The sequence below is a fragment of the Myotis lucifugus genome, unplaced genomic scaffold (genome assembly GCF_000147115.1).
Source record: "Myotis lucifugus unplaced genomic scaffold, Myoluc2.0 scaffold_30, whole genome shotgun sequence".
Classification (NCBI taxonomy): domain Eukaryota; kingdom Metazoa; phylum Chordata; class Mammalia; order Chiroptera; family Vespertilionidae; genus Myotis; species Myotis lucifugus.
The window spans coordinates 6,601,773-6,615,676 of record NW_005871078.1 but is presented as its reverse complement, the minus strand read 5'-3'; the positions used below and the strand labels follow the sequence as shown (position 1 = coordinate 6,615,676).

The 13,904-nt window shown below is 43.3% G+C and overlaps 1 protein-coding gene across 2 annotated transcripts in view; it reads left to right on the top strand.

The window, feature by feature from the left end:
* Positions 1 to 1,682: 1,682 nt before the first annotated feature.
* The window catches only part of KIAA1551 (KIAA1551 ortholog), a 36,978-nt gene continuing 24,756 nt past the window's right edge, over positions 1,683 to 13,904 (top strand). For both annotated transcript variants that reach the window (XM_023752309.1, XM_014454041.2), the window contains exons 1-3: positions 1,683 to 1,750; positions 3,619 to 3,703; positions 6,617 to 6,676. The gene's annotated coding sequence lies outside the window, so the exon portion shown is untranslated. The remainder of the gene's footprint in view (positions 1,751 to 3,618; positions 3,704 to 6,616; positions 6,677 to 13,904) is intronic.

Genomic DNA, 13,904 nt, shown 5'->3' with positions numbered 1-13,904 from the left:
AGGTTGTGTATTAACTTATATAACTATCTCCACGATCCTATTAGGTAAGTATTAGTGTTATGCTTGTTTTACAGATGGGAAAACTGGGCAGAGACAGGTTAAATGATTTTCCCCAAGGTTGTATGTCTACTGAGTAAGCAGAGCCAAGAATTGAACCTCAAGGGCAAAGGAATATCCTGCTCTCCCTAGGGCAAGAACTATACACCTCTGCCACGTCTCATTTTTAAGTCACTCAGACAGGATCCCCTTGTTTATTTCCTCCTATAAAAACCCTCCTATAAAAAAAGGCCTTAAAAAAAGAGGAAAATAAAAATAAAGATCTATTCCCCCCCCCCCCTTTTTTTTGAGAAGGTTCCTCTGCATTAATGGATGTTCTCCCTACTGCAATAGGCTAAAAACAAACAAACAACACAAACCCTTAGGCTTCACTTGGTGCACTTTCTTTCACATGCTTGATAGAAAGTTTGCCGACCTCATAACGGACTCACTGGTCCTGAGACCAGCAGCAACAGTGGACCTAATGAATTGGTGATTCCACAGGTGGTGCTTGTTATAGTCATCATTATGGTACTTAACGTTAGGACCTTAGAATGTAAGACTTAAAGCATGTAACCCTGTGTGGACTGTTATAGTAATTATTATAGTACCTAATGTTAGATATAGGAATACTGTGTGAGACCCAGGATTGCACCCTTGTAACCCCACTAGTACTGGTAAACAACCTATCTGATGGGAACGCCCAAAGCCTGTACACACCCATAGATTAACAGACCCCGGGGGGGATCCACACATGGCAGCCGCTGATAACACACACACCAACGAAGACCACGTCTACAGAGGGGTATATAACCAGACAGTCTGATCAACTCAGCAGCACATAGCTCTCCTGTCGACAGAGCCTGAGGACCTGTGTGTGCTCACAGCTCGGTTCCCAGCACGAGACTCTGCCCAATTAACTGTCCATCCACGAAAGGAGCCAGCTGCCAACGGCGCCCTCTACCCCTTTGTGTGTATCAGCCAGCGAGCATCGCTGGGTGGATCCTTCCCAGCGTCTGAGACCCATCAGGAACTGGTAAATAAACCCCCTGTGTGCTTGCATCTAACCTGTTTGTGTGTAATTTCTGCGGCTCGGCTCAGATCTCGGTGCTGTCTCTGTGAAAGTGTCTGACCAGAAGGTACTGTATTGGCACAAGCCTCAACCGGATGGTCCAGACCACCTGTGCATGTCCCACTTAGGAGCAGCACCTGAAGCTATTTGGGACACTTAGGCTTTACTTGGTGCACTTTCTTTCACATGCTTGATAGAAAGTTTGCCGACCTCATAACGGACTCACTGGTCCTGAGATCCGCAGCAACAGACCTTATGAGCTGGTGATTCCACAGGTGGTGCTCTTTGATCCCTTTTTAACCAACAAGCCGCCACGGACGATTCTGATTCACATTAAAGGGAGCGAACCTTGGCTGGAGACGTTTACACCACTGGAAGCGCGGCTACGCTTTGCAAACTTCCGCGAGATCCACTGGAGGGCGGGGCTGGCGGCGGCGGCGGGGTATCCGGGCGGCACTAGGACCGCGGAGGCGCCGGCCTCGCAGCCGCCTTGGTTCTCCTTCGGGGCGGAGCCCAGCTGTTCCGGGAGCCCCGGCCCGTGCTGGACCCGCCCCTGGAGGCGGGCCGAGTTGACTTAAAAAGTCCGGCACCCGGGAGGCCGGCTCGTCTCTCCTCTTACCCCGGCTGGCGCCGAGCTGGTCGGTAAGTGTGGGACCGCGTCGCCCGCTGTCCCTCGCTCACCTTCCCGGGTCGCCGGCCGGGCAGTGGGCCCCGGGAGTTCAGGTGCCCGCGGCAGGGAGCGGGGCGCGCGCCCGGTCCGCCGAGCGCTTTTGTTCCGAGGCCGTGACGAGCCGCGCGGCTGAGGGCGCTGCTGGGGCGGCTCCCGGTTGGGAGGGTCCCGCCGCCCGGGCCGGCCGCCCGCCCGGCCCGCTGACCTGCTCGCGGTGCCCGCGCGGCTGGGCCAGGCCCGCCTCGCGGAAGCCCGAGGGCGCCGCCTCCGCCGTTGGAGGCCGCCGGGGAGCGCCCGCGGAACACGCGTTTGGTTCAACTGCAGGGAGGTGGCTTAGGTGGGGAGTGTAAGGGCAGCTTCTGTTTTTAATTCTTTCCCGTCGGCTGGGGTGAAAAAAAAAAATCTTTGTTTTGCGCTTCGTATCTGTAACTAGACCGTTTCCTTCCGCCCCGCCCCCATTATTAAGCGGTTCCTCCCGAAACAAACGACCCACTGGCACGCCGAGTGGCCGGGGACGCCCGATGCCGGGGATGTTTTCGCTCCTCGTAGTCCTTGGCTCCTGGAGGCGTTTTCAAGTGCACAAGTGCACACTGAGCTCGCTCGGGGGGTGTGGAGGGACGCGGGGTCCCTCGGCACCGGCCCGGAGGGTCCCGAGCTCCGCAGCCAGCTTTCGGGGAGTCGCTCCAGTGAGCATTTATTCGTAATACTTGCAGCGCCTGCCTGCACTGTAAAGAGAACAGGGGATGCTGCAGGAGCTTCGAGCGCATTTTTAAATATACTTTATTGATTTTTTACAGAGAGGAAGGGAGAGGGATAGAGTGTTAGAAACATCAATGAGAGAGAAACATGGATCAGCTGCCTCCTGCACACCCTCCACTGGGGATGTGCCCGCAACCAAGGGACATGCCCTTGACCGGAATCGAACCTGGGACCTTTCAGTCCGCAGGCCCATGCTCTATCCACTGAGCCAAACCGGTTAGGGCTGGAGTGCATTTTAATCGGTCGGGTTGCAGACCTTAATGTGAGCTGTAAATTTAAATTTTATTCAGTATTAACATGCACGAGTGTTTAGGTTTCAGTTACTTACGTATTTTTTCCCCCTTCTACTGTTGGATTCTTTTATTAATCTAATTAAAGAAAATGGTTAAGGTAAAGAACTTTTTTTAAAATTTCACTCGAGGACATATATTTTTATTGATTTTGGAGAGAGTGAGACATCGATGTGTATGTAACATCCTTTGGTTGCCTCGCATACCCCAACCGGGAATGGAACCCGTAACCTCGGTCTGTGCCTTGACCAGGAATGAACCCCGAGTCTTTGGTGTCATGGGGTACACACCAACTAACTGAGCCATCCGGCCAAAGTACTTTTGCTTGGGAATGAAAGGACAGTAGACCTGGAAGAAGGGTACATGAATTCTAACTTGAAAAGTGAGCAGCAATTTAGGCCAGACCTAGGTGGGGTTTTTTTTGTTTGTTTTTGTGTTTGTGTGTTTTAAATGCATTTTTATTGATTTTTCAGAGAGGGAGAGGGAGAGAGATTCAGAAACACCAGTGATGAGAATCAGTGATTGGTTGTCCTGATCCTGGTTCATGGGTCTATGCTGAACCACTGGGCCACACCTGTGGGGCCTGACCTAGTTAGTATTTGTTTCTTTGCACACTTCAAAATTCAAGAAAATTAGTATGCTTTTCGTGCAACTTTAAGTAACAGAGCTTTGCACAGCAGTGTTATCAAGGGAGCAGATGGGCATGTATTTTTATTGTAAATTTAATATAAGTAAAGGTGATATATAAATTTTATATTGAGTAATTATATAGTAGTTTCTTGCTGTCCCAGGATCAAAAAAGTAAACATTGTGGAGGGACACCGACATGTTTGGAGAGAAATGGGAACACATACAATGAAAGAGTAACATTGAAAGGTAAGTATTTTACTTCTAAGTAGCCTAATATATCTGCTGTGGGACAAAATTATTAATTAAATGAATCTGCATTGGCTAAAAATTAAACTAGTACACAATGGATTTGATGACAAAACTTAGAAATAATGTGGTTAGCTTAGCATTGAGTGAGTTATTCATCTTTGCAAGATATGGAAGAGATTCTTTTTTTCCCCAATATATTTCTATTGATTTCAGAGAGGAAGGGAGAGGGAGAAGGGAGATAGAAACATCAATGATAAGACTGCCTCCTGCACGCCCCCTATTGGGGATCCAGCCTGCAACCCAGGCATGTGCCTTGACCTCCTGGTTCATAGGTCCATGCCCAGCCTCTTGTTCAAATTTTTATCTCTTTTTATTCATCTTCAAGAAGACCAACATTTCATGTAATACTGCTTGGTGGTGATAAACTACTTTAGCTTTTTCTTGATTGTGAAGCTCCTTATCTGACTTGAAATTCTAAATGATAGCTTTCTTGGGTATAGTAATCTTGCTTCTAGGTCCTTGCTATTCATCACTGAATAGTTCTTGCCACTCCTCTTTGACCTGAAAGTTTTTGTTGAGAAATCAGCTGACAGTCATATGGGCGCTCAATTGTAGGTAACTAATTCCCTAGTAGGTAACTAAGCTCCCTTGCTGTTTTTTTTAAAATATATTTTTATTGATTTCAAAGAGGAAGGGAGAGGAAGAGAGAGATAGCATATCAATGATGATGAGAGAATCGTTGATCGACTGCCTCCTGCATGCCCCCTCTTGGGAATCGAGCCTGCAACCCAGGTATGTGCCCTTGACCGGAATTGAACCTGGGACACTTGAAGTCTGAAGGCCGGAGCTCTATCCATTGATCCAATCCTGCCAGGTCTCCCTTGCTGTTTTTTTAAGATTCCTTCTTTGTATTAAACCGTTGGCATTTTAATTTTGATGTGCTGCTCTGTTTCTTACTTGGTTGCTTTTATTTATTATTTCTGGCACATGGTGTTGAAGACGTCACAACTTTGGGTGAGCCATTCTATGAGATACCAACCAATAAAGCCAAAGTGATCATCTCCTGGGCTTTCATCTTATAAAATTCAAGAGTGATTGATGATTAAGCCCTGACCGGTTTTGCTCAGTGGATAGAGTATCGGCCTGTGGACTCAAGGGTCCCAGGTTCGATTCCAGTCAAGGGCATGTATCTTGGTTGCGGGCACATCCCCAGTGGGGAGTGTGCAGGAGGCAGCTGATCGATGTTTCTCTCTCATCGATGTTTCTAACAATATCTCTCTCCCTTCCTCTCTGTAAAAAATCAATAAAATATATATTAAAAAAAAAGAGTGATGATTAAAACCACAGTGTTTGCAGTTACACTGCTGAGCTTCAGATCTTGGCTTTACTGAGAGTAAAAGTAACCTTGAGAAGATATTTAACTTTTTTGTCTCAGTTATCTGGTCTGTAAAATGAGGATAACAGTAGTAACTACCTCTTGGATTGTTGTCATAATACACACGCACTTGGAACAGCTCCTAACATGGTAATTGCTTAATAAATTTTAGCTGTTGCCATGTTAGAGGAAATACATTTTATGGCCTAAGACAATATACTAGATATTACACAAAATTCAGTTTGCTAATTTAAGCTCTACATGAACTTACCCAGCTTTGAAGTTTTCACTATCGATTCTATTGTAGGTTCTGTTTTTATAAGGAAGTACCAGAAACAACTCTTGTTTTTACCTGCAGGCCTTTTTGAAATCATGAATGCCTCCATTAAATTCTCCACCTAGGGCTAATTTGCTCCAAAACTGTACTTTTCTATATTTTCTATATTACTTCCCTGAAGTGCTGGAAGCTCCATATCCTTTATATATTTTTTTAAAATATATTTTATTGATTTTTTTACAGAGAGGCAGGGAGAGAGATAGAGAGTTAGAAACATCGATGAGAGAGAAACATCTATCAGCTGCCTCCTGCACATCTCCCACTGGGGATGTGCCCGAAACCCAGGTACATGCCCTTGACCGGAATCGAACCTGGGACCCTTCAGTCCGCAGGCCGACGCTCTATCCACTGAGCCAAACCGGTTTCGGCATATATTCTTTATATTATTACGGTTTTGGACACAATAGTAACATAAATATCTAGAGAATTGATCTAACCTGTTTTAAAAGGCTTTTATAAAGGTGAATTTCAAGACTTTTTTTTTGTCTATCTAGGTTTTTTTTGCCACACCCCTCATCCCCCACTGGAGGCATACTGTGTGAAAGAGACATAGAAAACAATATGAGATAGAGACAATAATTTACCAACCTTGTTTATAGAAATGCAAGTTAAAATTTACTTTGTGCTTGGCCTGTGTGGCTCAGTGGTTGAGTCATGCGTTTGGTTTCCGGTCAGGGCACATGTCCAGGTTGTTGGCTTGATCCACAGTGGGAGGTGTGCAGGAGGCACCCTATCAAGAATTCTCATTGATGTTTCTATCCTCTCCCTCTTCCTTCCTCTATCAGAAATCAATTAAAAAAATTACAAAAGTTTTAAAACATTTACTTTGTAATAAGCCTTGTAAAGAAAGACAAAATCATGTGGACCTTGAAGAATTCTAAATGCTTTGTTGGGAGGCAGCTCTGTAGCTGTTTATTCTTAATATCCTAAGTGTCCTTGTAAATTGAAAAGCAAGTGAGACATTTGTTAATAGTTAATATTGATTGCAGATTTAATGAGAGTCACTATGGTTCTTAAATTACAAGACTTTATTTGTAAATAAAGTTTTTAGCTTGTGATTAAAGTTGCAAACTGTTATAAGGAATTATGGTATTGTTAAATTTTAAGAGAGAAATCATAAATAGATTACTGTGTTTTTTTAAGCCCCCAAAGAAATGTATTGGATCATAATTTAAAGATTATGTAACTTGACCTTCAGGTATGGCCTCATCCTGCATCTCTGAATTGAGCTTGGCTTCAGCATTGACTTCGTTCTCAGGTACAGTTCCCTTCACTATGTGGCCCCAGTATCTCTAGGCATTTATCTGTCAATGAGTGTCCAAACATAGAAAAATTTTATAAGTTTATTTGAGGCTAACAGGACATGCATGGAAGCAAGACCTCAACAGACTAAGAAAATGCTGTGGAGAATGTTAATTATGCAGTTGTTTTTATGCATTTGTAAGAAAAAAGGATTACATGAAATTAATTGGCTGTCCATTACAGAGGCTGGAGAAAGCAAGGAGGGGATCATTGGATAAAAAGTAAAATGGAGAGATACATACATTGCTGGGTACAGGATGTTAACATTTTACAATAAGTAGGGATGATATATAGGTGATAAGATCTTGTGCTCCCTCCAGGTTAGTTCCCCTGGTAGGGGACTGGCAAAATTACTCTGGCATTTCAAAGGTGTGTTGCCCTAGGTGCACAAGAACAATGGACAGGGCTTGCTTAAGGGAAAGATACCTTTTACTGAGGGAGCGTTAAGCCTGGAGTAACTACCCACCATGGCCTGCCCAGTTAGAAATTTTTTATTTTATTTTTTAAATTTATCTTTATTGTTGAAAGTATTTTGTCCTCTTCCCCCGCACCTCCCCCCCGCTTTCTCCCCAGGTCTTCACGAAACTATTGTCTGTCCATGGGCTATCCATATACTAGATAGGAATTTGATGAGATTATCCTGTGAGGTTGTGTTGGTCACTGAGCTTGTTAGGTTTATTTCATCAACCTGCTTTTGTTCACATATCCAATCAATTTCAACTTGCCTTGATCCTGCCCTCTGTCTGCTTGCTCCACCAAAAATTCAAATTCCATTGGCTCTCATTGGGGCATGTGTATGTCTGTTGCTAGTAACAAGAAAATGCTGTATGTATTTTTGTTTTTGTAAAGTAGCTTAGAGATAGAATTCATATACCACGATCATATCCAATTAACCCATTTACAGTGTACAGTGGTTTTAGGTATATTCACATATATGAATATCATATAAATGAAATCCTGTGGTCTTTTATTCTCTTCTCTGACCTAGAACAGTATTTTCAGGCTTTACCCATGTTGACATATATATGTACATCATTCCTTTATATTGCTAAAGAATGCTACATTGTGTAGATAATGCCAAATTTTGTTTTTATCCTTTCATGTTAATAGACATTGTGTTGTTTCTACATTTTCGCTACTATGAGTAATACTGCTGTGAGTATTAATGTACAAGTGTTAGTATAGACATTTTTGGGCCTTGGGTATGTATACCTAGGACTGGAATTGCTCTGTCACATGGTAACATTTGAAAGTTTTTATTTTTATTATTTTTTTAATTAAATCTTTATTGTTCAGATTATTACAGTTGTTCCTCTTTTTTTTCCCCCCATAGCTCTCCTCCACCCAGTTGCAACCCCACCCTCTGCCCTTACCCCTCCCACTGTCCTCATCCATAGGTGTACAGTTTTTGTCCAGTCTCTTCCTGCACCCCCACACCCCTTTCCCCCCAAGATTATCAGTCCACTCCCTTTCCATGCCCCTGGTTCTATTCTATTCACTAGTTTACTCTGTTCAGATTTTTTATTCACTTGATTTTTAGATTCACTTGTTGATAGATATGTATTTGCTGTTCATAATTTTTATCTTTACCTTTTTCTTCTTCTTCCTCTTCTTAAAGAATAGCATTTCATATAATGCTGGTTTGGTGGTGATGAACTCCTTTAGCTTTTTCTTATATGTGAAGCTCTTTATCTGACCTTCTATTCTGAATGATAGCTTTGCTGGATAAAGTAATCTTGGTTGTAGGTTCTTGGTATTCAGCACTTTGAATATTTCTTGCCACTCTCTTCTGGCCTGCATAGTTTCTGTTGAGAAATCAGCTGACAGTCGTATGGGTACTCCCTTGTAGGTAACTGACTTTTTTTCTCTTGCTGCTTTTAAGATTCTCTCTTTGTCTTTTGCTCTTGGCATATTAATTATGATGTGTCTTGGTGTGGTCCTCTTTGGATTCCTTTTGTTTGGGGTACTCTATGCTTTCTGGACTTGTGGGGAGCTGATATAGGGTTAAGCCTCGGACTGACCTGTGGGCAAAGTCATAAACAATTCCCAGCTTAGAGAGCACAGTCCTCTTAGCATAATTAGGCTTGACCTTATGACGCTCCCTAGATCTTACTGGGGAAGCTAATGGGCTGAGGGAAGTGCAACAAGAACAAAAACAAGTGAAACTTACAACAGTGTAAACAAGTGAAACTTACAAGAACTGTGTAACTATGGAAACCACTACCTTGTTTACCGCTCACTATAAAATAAAGGCTCAGCTTGCCTTGGGATCTTTTTTCTGTGGCCTCAGCCAGGCACAGGGAAGATCCACGGAGACTAAGAAAAGCTAGAGAGTTCTGAACGCTGTCTCTGTGTAAAACCTTCTTCGCCGACTCCGTCCACACCTTTGGGACCCCCTGGACCCCCTGGGGCTGGACCCCAGCATGGACTTGCAAGTCTATTTCTTTCACGAGGTAGGGGAAGTTTTCTGTCATTATTTCTTTATTTTTTTTATTTTATTTTTAAAAAAAATATATTTTATTGATTTTTTACAGAGAGGAAGGGAGAGGGATAGAGAGTTAGAAACATCGATGAGAGAGATCGATCAGCTGCCTCCTGCACGCCCCCCACTGGGGATGTGCCCGCAACCAAGGTACATGCCTTTGACCGGAATCGAACCTGGGACCCTTCAGTCCGCAGGCCGATGCTCTATCCACTGAGCCAAACCGGTTCGGCAATTATTTCTTTAAATAGGTTTTCAATATCTTGCCCTCTCTCTTCTTCTGGCACCCCTATAATTCTGATGTTGGTAAGCTTGAAGTTGTCCCAGAGGCTCCTTACACTATCTTCATATTTTTGGATTCTTTTTTCTTTTCCAGTTGGGTATTTTTTTTTTTTTCTTTTTTTTTTTCTTTTTTTTTTTTTTTTAATATATTTTATTGATTTTTCACAGAGAGGAAGGGAGCGGAGATAGAGAGAGTTAGAAACATCGATGAGAGAGAAACATCGATCAGCTGCCTCCTGCACATCCCCCACCGGGGATGTGCCCGCAACCCAGGTACATGCCCTTGACCGGAATCGAACCTGGGACCTCTCAGTCCGCAGGCCGATGCTCTATCCACTGAGCCAAACCGGTTCGGCAATTACTCTTTAAATAGGTTTCAATATTCTTGCCCTCCTCTCTTTTTTCTGGCACCCCTATATTCTGATGTTGTACCGCTTGAGTTGTCCCAGAGGCTCCTTACACTATCTTCATATTTTTGGATTCTTTTTTCTTTTTCAGTTGGGTATTTTTTGTTTTTTCGTATTTCAAATCTTTGACTTGATTCTTGGGATCCTCTTGTCTGCTGTTGGATCTCTCTGTATTATTCTTTATTTCAGTCAGTGTATGCTTAACTTCTAGTTGGTCTTTTTTCATATCCTCCAGGGTCTCACTAAATTTATCGGCTGTTTCCAGAAAATTCGTCAAAAACCTTATAACCATGGTGTTGAACTCTATATACAGTTGTTTGCTTTCCTCCATTTCTGTCATTTGTGACCTGTTCCTTTGTCTCCGCATTTTTCATGCTTCACTGTGTTGGTAGAGTGGCTTTGTGTGCTAGGTGTCCTATAGGGACCAGTGGCTCAGCCTCCCCAATTACCTGAGGTGGACACTCTTGGTGCACCCCTTTGTGGGCTTTGTGCACAGTCTTGTTGTAGTTAAGCCTTGATTGTTGTAGGTATCACTGGGAGGAATTGAGCTCCAGGCCAATGGGCTGTGAGAATCAGCTGTGTCTATGGTGGGAGAACTTCTGTGCTGAAGACACCCTTCTGGGGCAAGACTTGCTTTAGTGGGGCTTTGGTGCTCACTGAGTCTGCCCCCTGAGTGTGTCCCTTATGGATCCGAGGAGTTGTAATCTGGATGGTCCCACTCTGACCACTGGGCACACTGGCTCTTGGATCTAAGGAGGTGCTAATTTAGCCTCTGCCTGAGGCTACCCAACCCGAGCTGCGAAGAGTCTGCAGATTCCCCTTCCTTTTTTGGGATTTGGAGGTGCCCAGATGAGGCCCAGCTGTGAAGCAATGCATGCTGCTGTAGGGCCTTGGGCCTTGGGCCTTCTCTTGGAAGTTCTGGGTCTGTCTGGCCCAGCTGCAATTTGTTAGGTAATTTTCAGATTGCAAAGGGCCAGGGCATTCGTATGCAAAAGCCTCTGCCCCAGCCTGGGTGGGGCGGGGTCTCAGGGAATCAACAGGGCGGAGCTAGCAGCTATGGCTGATTTTCAGCCCTGCCCTAAGGGGCCCTGTGTCTCAGTGTCCTGGTAATCACTCCAAGCACCTTTGAGAGGAAGCCACCCTGAAGTTCCCAGATCTGCCCGCTGCCAGACAGTCCAGTTTCTCCCCGTATGTGTCTGGGTCCCCAGAGACTCACCCGGAATTGGAGTTCCGAGCAGTTGGGGGCTTGTGACTCCCTCCCAATTTAGAAAGACAGCCAAGTCCTCAGTTGCCAGCCCTTGCCATGTCTGCCTCCTTGCCTCTGCACTTACCCAGCTCCTCTGAGTCTCAGTGTGCTTTTCTCTTTCCTTCTAGTTGTAGAATTTCCACTCCGCTAGCCTTCCTGTAGTTCTGGATGATGTCCGTTTTGTCTTTTAGTTGTATTTTTGAATTTGTGGGAGGCAGCAATTTCCAGTGCTTACCTATGCCGCCATCTTGGTTTCTCATCGAAAGTTTTTATTTTCAAATAAATAAAATTTATATGTGTGGAGAGCAGCTATTAAGGTGTTCTTGTGGCAAAGCCACATACAAGTCCCTGCTTGGAGGGCAAGGTCCTCCCAGCACAGTTACAGCCAAAGGCTATGGTTGTACGGAAGCTTGACCTTATAGTCCGACCTAGTAGTCCTAGGTAGCTTAGGGATGTGGGCTGTGGGAGGTACAGCAAGTACTGCCAAAACAAAGCTTGATAGAGAGTTCAGAGAATTGAAATAATAGGAAAGAAGCAGATTTGAAACTCGAAAGAGAACATTGTAAATATCTTGACCACTCCCTTGTTTTCATTTGTGTGATCGGACTATAAAATAATTCTGTTTACAGGCGGGGTCACTGTGTCCTCATCCAGGCACAGTGATCCACCTGGCCCCAACTATATTCTCTTGACTATTTTCTTTAATCCTTCACCCCCCCTCCTCAAGTTCACCATTGGCCATGCTGGACTCGGTTCAATATGAAAGTTTTTAAGTTTTATTTTTAAATCTTCCCTGAGGGTATTTTTTCCATTTGACCTTTTGAGAAACTGCCAGCCTATTATTCAAAGGAGGTGAGCCACTTATATTCTCGGTAGCAAAGCATGAGTTCCATCCAGTTTGCCCACATCCATATCAACACTTGTGTTTTTAATTATAGCCATCATAGTGAGCAAGAAGTGGTACCCCATTGTGAGTTTTTATTGCACTTTCCTGATGATTCATGACTATCATTTTATTTAGCTATTTGTGTATCTGTTTTGGAAAAAAGTGGCTATCCAAAACCTTTATAGACTTTATGTTCTTTAAAAAATATGTTTTTATTGATTTCAGAGAGGAAGGTAGAGGGAGAAATAGAAACATCAATGATGAGAATCATTTATTGGCTGCCTCCTGCATGCTCCTACTGAGGATCAAGCCCCAAACCTGGGCATGTGCCCTCACCTTGAGTCAAACTGTGACCTCCTGTTTCATGGGTTCACGCACATGACCTCCTGGTTCATAGTTTGAAGATCCACACCTGTGGGGCAATACTTTATGGAATTTAAATTTGAGTTGTCTTTGTGTTGTTGAATTGTAAGAATTTGTATATTCTGAATTCTAGTTTCTTACTGGTGACCATAAATCTGAAGTTTTTATTTGGTTTCTATTTCATTGATTAATGTCTCTTCTATGTCAGTACCACATGGTCTTATTTACTGTAGTTTTGTATTATTAAAATTAAGCCAAATAAATTTGAAGATCTGATGTTGAACAATCCCATCTAGTAAATACAGAGGTACTGCAGAAGTAGTAGAAAATTAATATAGTATTACATTTCAACATAATTGAAAAATTAAATAAAAATAGGTGGAAATGGAAGGATTTTATAGGAAACTGTTTGGGGCAGAAAAAAAATTTTTTGAAAAAATTTTTATGGACAGTAAAACATAAGTCCCCCTTTTTCCCCGATTTACCCCTTTAGCCCCCCCCCCCCCCCCCCCCCCCCCCATCAGGCCGTCATCTTGGGGCATGAAATTATTAACAAAAGAAGGAAGGATTGTTTCAGACAAGGTCACCTGACTTGGGTATTTTCAGACAGATTATCTCACTAATTTGTAATTACTTCCCCCAGGGGCTGAAACTGCCATTAAGACTTGATTTGCTGTCTGGGGGCAAGTGGGTTAACATTAGCCTTTTGATTCTTTTTGGCAATACTAATCAGTTTTTAAGTTGAGAAGTATGAGTCCTCCACTTTTATTCTTTTTCAAATTGAATGTTTAGATCAGGTTTTTAATTTCTGCAAAGAAATCTGGGATTTGGGTAAGGATTGCATAATTTGGAGAGTTGCTACCTTAACAGTATTAAATCCTCCTATGAATGTGGATTTTTCTCTCCAGTTATTAGCTCTTTGATTTCTTTTATTAATGTTTTATAATATTCAGAGTATAAAGTTTTTACTTTTAAGTTTGTTTGAAAGTTTTTATTTTTAAATTCTCCCCTGAGGATATTTTTTTTCTATTGATTTCTAGAGAGCTTAGAAGAGGAGGGAGGGGGAAGAGACAGAGAGAGACATTGTAAGAGAGATACAGATTTGTTGTCTCCCACATATGACAGGTCGGGTGAGGATCTAGCCTGGGGAATCTGCACCTGAGGTATGTGCCCTTGACTGGGAATTGAACCCTAAACCCTTGGGTCCACAGTCTGATGCTCCAACTATTGAGCCAAACCAGCCAGGGGAAAAGTTTTTTATTTTATTTTTTAATTTAAATCTTTAAAGAAAAGAAAAAAGTAGTGTAAGCAAGAAAGTAGCACAAAAATACAGAGTTGCATAAAAGACTGGTGATTGCTGCTGAGAAACTAAAGCCAGAGGATGTGGATTTGGGGAACACACACTCATTTACAAAGAGAGTGGCCTGAAGGTCAAAGGACCGGGCTCTTTAGAACTGGGGCCACACCCCAAACACCAATGTGAGGGGAAGCTATGATGAACTCCACCTGCTTCTCCCA